A 6753-nucleotide genomic window follows, 5' to 3' on the forward strand; every position below is an offset into this window, starting at 1 on the left:
GGAAACTGAGCCAGATAGGAGTTAAGTGACTTGACTGGGATGACACAGACAATGAGTGAGGACAGATTTAAAGTCAGGCTCAGGAACAAAGCTGTATCTATCTCACCATCTAACTGTCTTAAAGGAACAGAACTACAAGAATAACAGTCTTACTTACAAACAATGCAGCATCTTCCCTAGAACAGAGGCTAATCAAGTGATTTTTAAATTAAATAGTTTGAAACGTTAGCCACCTAACTTCTCTGCTTGGCATTCTGCAAATGCTGAAACAGGGATTTGTTCTGCCAAAATGCAATGATATCTCTATCATTTGTATCCTCAGGAAGCTGGCAGAAGGTAAATATTAGGGGTAGCCTGGGGAGGTTTGGACCAGCCCTCATCTCCTGGGTACATCTGCTCTCCCTGAAGCTGGAGTTGTAGTTTCAGGATGTACAGCCTGTGGGTTCTAATTCCTTTTGAAGTGGCAACCAGCTGGCTTTGTATCAGGGTTGGAGAGAGCCTCATTCAGAGCCAAGTGAAGTCCCTCAGGAAGCATAAATAAAACACCTCTCCATCTGGGACCTCTCTGCCAAACCAAAGGACAGCCTTGTTCTTGGTCTGCTGAAGCACACAAGTTATGAACTCAACAGAGACCAGTTTATCTCTCTGAGAAGGTCCATCACCACCCAGGACAAGAGCCACAGAAAGTCAACATGTGTCAAGACACTAAAAAGGGGGTGAATACAAAATGAACAAGCATTCATTAAGTGCCTACTGTGTGCCACTCAGAGAAAGAGTATGGCATAAGGGATAGATGGCCTTGCCTCAAGAGTACAGTGGCCCTGGATTTGAATCATGGACCAGTCACATACTACCTATGTGACCTTAAGAAAGTAATGTCACCTCTTTGGACCTCAGTTTCCTCATTTGTAAAAAGGAAGTAGTCAGAGTTGATAACATATATGGTCACTTCCATATTAAAGTCTATAATGCTGCAATCCTAAGGGACGTCACATGAGGAAAGAATTAGACTGGTTCTACTTGGCCCCAGAGGATAGAAGAAGGAGCTAGGCAGAAGATGCCTAGGCAAAATTAGGTAGACTTTAGTAAAGGGCTGCTTCTGACTGGAGCTGTCCCAAAGGGAATGTGCTGCCTTGGGAGGCAGAGAAGGTTCCCTGAAAGTCTCCAGCAAAGGTTGGACAGAGCCTTAAGAATATTTCCAAAGGAACTCTTGTCCAAGTATGGGTTAAACTAGATGGCCTCTAAGATACTTTTCCAACTCAAAGAATCTGTGATTTTGATCCCTACCAAATGAGATCATAATATCATAGATTTATAGCTCAAAAAAAGACCTTAGAGGTCATCAAGTACAACCACATTATTTTACAAGTGAGGAAACAGAAACCCATAGAGGCTAAGTTATCTACCCAAGGTCACACAGTTAGTAAGTGTCTGAGGTGGGATTCAAACCCAGGTCTTCCTAAGACCAAGTCCAGCCCCTATCCATACTATACCAGTAGTACCAAACTCAAATAAAAAGGAATACCTGCATGTCAAATATTGACTTAGAAAACCACAAATTAATATTACCTATATTGTATTATCTTCTTATTTATTTTGTTAAACTTTTTCCTATTACATTTTAATCATTTAAAACTCCCACACTGGGGAGTTTTTCAGACTAGCCAGAAGTTTGATGTCTCTATACTATCCATGCTGCCTCTGGGAAGTAACAAAGGCTCAAAAAGCTAAGAAATGAGTGTTTACAAATAGTGGTGAAAATAATTATGGTTTGGGGATTTAATGATAGTCCCAAAAAGATCTCTATAAAGTTTCCTTTGTTTCTATAGCTAGTTACCAGTAATGACTTGTATACGAGAACTGGTGTCAAAGATCTCACTGAGGACGTGTGATCAGAAAGGCAAGGTGGGCTGTAGCAAAAGCTAATAATAACTGGCATTTATAGAGTTCTAAAGTTTGCAAGGCATCTTATAAATATGATCTAATTTGATCTGTGCAACGACTCTGAGAGGTAGGGGCTATTGTTATTCCAACTTTACAGATGAGAAAACTGAGTCAGATGGAGTTTAATTGACTTCTGCAGGAATGCACAGGTCTAAAGTCAGAGTTGTACTCAGATCTTCCCAACTCCAAGTCCAGCATTCTATCCACTGCCACCACCCAGATGCAAGGGTGAAAGATAATCAACAAACAACCAACAGTATGAAATATCAAAAGAATGGAACCAACACACTATATATGTCCTCCATTAAGGATCTATAAATAATAATAATAATAAGGTGGGAGAAGGGCAATCACACTGGATAGGAAGGGATGAACATAAGGTTCATGAATTTGGAGGCAATGACTTACTGATACAACCACAGAAAAACCCAGGGGAAAAAAACATATCTTGACCCCTTGAAACCTGACTTCCACTAAAATAGATCTTTCAAAGGTGCCCTCTTCATGGCTCAGCATTATGGCCTTTTCTCAGTTCTCATACTCCCTGACCTCTCTGCAGCATTTAACACAATTCACCACTAGCTCCTACTGGAGGTTTTCTCCTCCTTTGGCTTCTGTGAGACTGCTCTCCCCTCTTTCTTATACTTTTCTAACCACTCATCATTAAGCTCATCATATCGGTTCATCTTCCACACTCTGATTCCAGGAGTTGTCAATGCACTCCTTCTCTTCTCTTCTTCCCTCTCTTTGTTGAAGCCATCCAGTACCATTTGATTACCACCTCAATTGAAACTGAAATGATTTCCAAATCTATATATCTAAAGTTAATTTCCCCAGATCCTTCAGGCTCTTGTTTCTACCAGCCTGAAAGAGAAATACAATTGAATGCTCTGCCAGCTCAACAAATTCAACAAATCCAAAACTTAACTCCTCATCTACCCTCCCAAACCTGTCCATCCACCCAGCTTCCCAATTTTTCTAGACAGAACCGTCATCCTCCAAGTCATTTGGGAAAAGGTTCTGTGTTTTATCTTTGACTCTTCATTCCCTTTCCTCCAATCTCATCAGATGCCAAGTCTGGTTGATTCTACCTCCAAAAAAATCATCCTTTTTTCTTTATTCACAGTGTCCCTATCCTGGCTCTGACCTTCATCACCTCTCACCTACACAATTGAACACTTTCCTTATTGGTCTCCCTGCCTTCCTAGAATCATAGGATTAAAGGACAACAGACTTTAGGACTTGAAGGGTGTAATAGTAATTGAATTTAAAGATGCCCCTGTATTGGCTTGGTTTTCAAACTGGTTGTGTTAAAACCCAGAGCTTGTGAATCCCACTTTTGGGATGGACTTGTTGACATGAAAAGAGAGGGCTGAACTGGGAGGAGCTGGTGACGTAAATTTAGAGAGACACAAGAAAAGAGAGAGGCAGAAGAACTGTTTTGGAGGCAGAGAGAGACTGAGAGGACTGCTGAGGGCCACTTTGAATTGCCCAGGACTTTTGAGAGGTGCCACCCAGAGCTGCCAAGGACTGAGGAGACATGGCTGTTATGCTGGTACTTTGTCTGTCTGTTTTGATGTTGTTTTGCCAGATTTGTCCACTGGTGAAAGACAGTCCTGTTGTTGCAGAGGTCCAGAAACCTTGCTGTTGGTTCAGAAACCCTGAAGAAGGATTTTCTTGTTGTATGTTTACAGAAATCCTGGAAGAGTGTTTTGCTAATGTTTTCAGGGGTCCTAGGACTGTTCTGTAGACAGAGAATGAATTAATGAAGACACTGGCAATGTATCTTGTGGCCTTGCTAAGCTTTGTCTCCCCAGGAACAAAGATTGCTGAGAACTTGCCTCATGTCAAGATGAAGAAAAGACCTCCATTTGGGTATTAAATGCTGTGCTTAAGCTTGTTGTAACTCTGGGGTAGATTCAATTGTGATCCAAGGGTGGGGAACTTTTGACCTTTTTGTGCTCTGTGATTTAACAAATGAATGTACTTTACTTATGATTGGAAACTAATCTCCATTTGAGAACAGGGGCTTTGTGATGGACTAAATGAATGTACAGCCTAGGGATGGAGTAGTATTTAGAAGAGGGACTTTGTGATTGATTAAATGAATGTAATGTCCAGGGGTGGGGTAGTACTTGATTAAATAAGGTAGTACTTGGAGATTATTGAATCACACTTAGAAAATGCTGTATTTTGAATGATGTCATATTTTGATCTTCTCTGTTCTTAATTTGTCACTGAATAAAATGGAGAGCACCTATGCTGGTATTTTGAACCTTGGGAAGCTGCCTTTGCTTGGCATTACAAAGGGCCCTTTTAAGTCATGGAATTCAACCCTTCATTCTATTGACAAGAAGGGAAATGACTGTCAGTGTCACAGAACAAATAAACACCTAAACCTATTACATTTTAAGCCAAGCCTTTCAGTCTCCCCTCCTCTCCAATCTAATGTCAGCACAGGTGCTAAGGCGATCTTCCTAAGGCATTAGCTTGACCATGTCACTGAGCTGATGAAAAGAACAAACAACAAAAACCCAACCACTTCCTTTTAACTATTAAGATAAAATATAAACCCTACAGCCTTCAGTTTAGATCCTCCACAATCTGGTTCTACTTTGAGGTATGCAGTAGGAAGGACACTTGGCTTGAATCCCAATTCAACCACTTACTACCTGTGTGAATGTCACATGGGCAACCACCCAAAAGCCATGATTAAGTACCTACTATGTGCCAATTATCGTTCTAAGCACTGGAAATACAGAAAAAAATAGAACCACCCCTGCCTTTAGTGAGCTTACATTTTTTCAACAGAGATGGTAGACAGACAGACAAATAGATACATACATGCATACATACATGATAGATAGATAGATACACAGATAGATAGATACATAGATACATAGATAGATAGATAGATAGATAGATAGATAGATAGATAGATAGATAGATAGATAGATGATAGATAGATGGATAGATAGAGGGATAGAGAGATGGATAGAGAGATGGATAAAGAGATAGATGATAGATAGATAGATAGATAGATAGATAGATAGATACACAGATAGATAGATAGATACACAGATAGATAGATACATAGATATAGATAGATAGATAGACAGACAGACAGAAATATAAATAGGTAGATTGTTGTTGTTTCTCCTTTCTTCTCAAAGAAGACCAATGACATCAAGAAGGTAATATCTTGACTTACAAGTAAATTGGATTTAACTGAGGCAGAACTGTGCAGTCATCAGCCTCACTCTCTCCTCCAGGGTCATCTGAGCCCAGTGGCAAGATATAGATCAGGATGATTGGAGATGGTCCCAGATGCATTAGGAGACCTTGGCCTTTTTAAGTTAAGGTCTTTCCCAGGTCACAGTTTGCCTGAGAAAACACCCATTCAGTGAGTTAAGGGTAGGTAAGAAATGAGTCAAAAGATAGCCTAGTTTGCCTACTTAAAAAAAGCAAACTGGAAGGGGAGGAAGCTCAGGGTTTCTGACAGACAAAAGGACAGATGGACAGATAGAGATAGATAGATAGATGGATAGATAGATAGATAGATAGACAGACAGACAGATAGATAGATGATAGATGGATAGGTAGATAGACAGACAGATAGATAGATGATAGATAAATGATAGATTAGATTAGATTAGATAGATAGATAGATAGATAGATAGATAGATAGATAGATAGATAGATAGATAGATAGATAGACAGGTAACTGGATGGCTGGAGAGAAAGATACTTACACACATATATAAACACATGAATGCATACATACATGCATACAAATAACAGTGAGTTAGGGGGCCCCAGCAGGAAAAGTTTCATATAAAAGATGGTGCCTGTGCTTGTTTCTTAGTTTCCATTGTCTAAGCCTTGTTTAACTTATCTATAGAATCAAAGGACTAGACTAGACAGGCTCTAAGATCCCTTCCAGGCTAGATCAATGATCATGTAATCCTAAGCCATTTAACATCTCTCAACCCAAGTTTCCTCACCTGAAAGAAGAGGAACTAGGTGGACTAGACCACTGAGGTCCCTTCCATTTCTAAAGCTGTGGTCCTGCTTTTTCAGTCTTATTTCACATTATTAATTTTGGGTGCTTGATATTCTAGTCAATTAGGACTCCTCTAAACTCCATATAGCTTCTTGTGCCCCCTTAAATTTATAGGAAAATCCCCCACACTGGGAAATGGTCTCTCTGCTATTCTCTTTGCTTCAAAGGTAGGCCCAGGCATCACCCACTCTGAAGCAATCAATCAGTCAACAAATCTTATTATGTTTCAGGCACTGTACTAGATACTAGGTATATAAAGAAAAAGGAAAAACCGTTCCTGCCCTCAAGGAACTTACATTATGAAAGTCTGTCACACTTCCTCCTCACCTTTGGCTTAAGCACTTTGGCCCTATACTCACTCCTTCACTCCTCTCTGATCTTCACTGCTGACTCTCTGAATTTTGCTAGCATGAGTCTATGTAGATGTCTTCTCTCTCCCTCCATACCCCCCAACTTTCTTTTATATATTGACTTCTGCCATTAGAATGTAAGTTCCTTGAGGGTAGGGACTATCTTTTTGGTTGTATTTTTGCCCAGTGCCTGGCATTTAATAAGTGCTTAATAAATACTTACTGACTGGCTAATTCTCTGTGAAGATTCAATTCGATTCTATTTTGTTCTATTTAATAAATGTTTATGAAGTATTTGTGGTAGGCACTGGAGATATAAAGTCATAAAGTGACCCAGTCCCTCAAGAAGTTTACATCCTACTGGGGAATTTAACATATGCACTGTAATTACTAACT

Source organism: Petaurus breviceps, unplaced genomic scaffold (assembly GCF_028583685.1).
Source record: "Petaurus breviceps papuanus isolate PSGF00001 unplaced genomic scaffold, PetGlider_PUasm1.0 101, whole genome shotgun sequence".
In the NCBI taxonomy this organism is placed as follows: domain Eukaryota; kingdom Metazoa; phylum Chordata; class Mammalia; order Diprotodontia; family Petauridae; genus Petaurus; species Petaurus breviceps.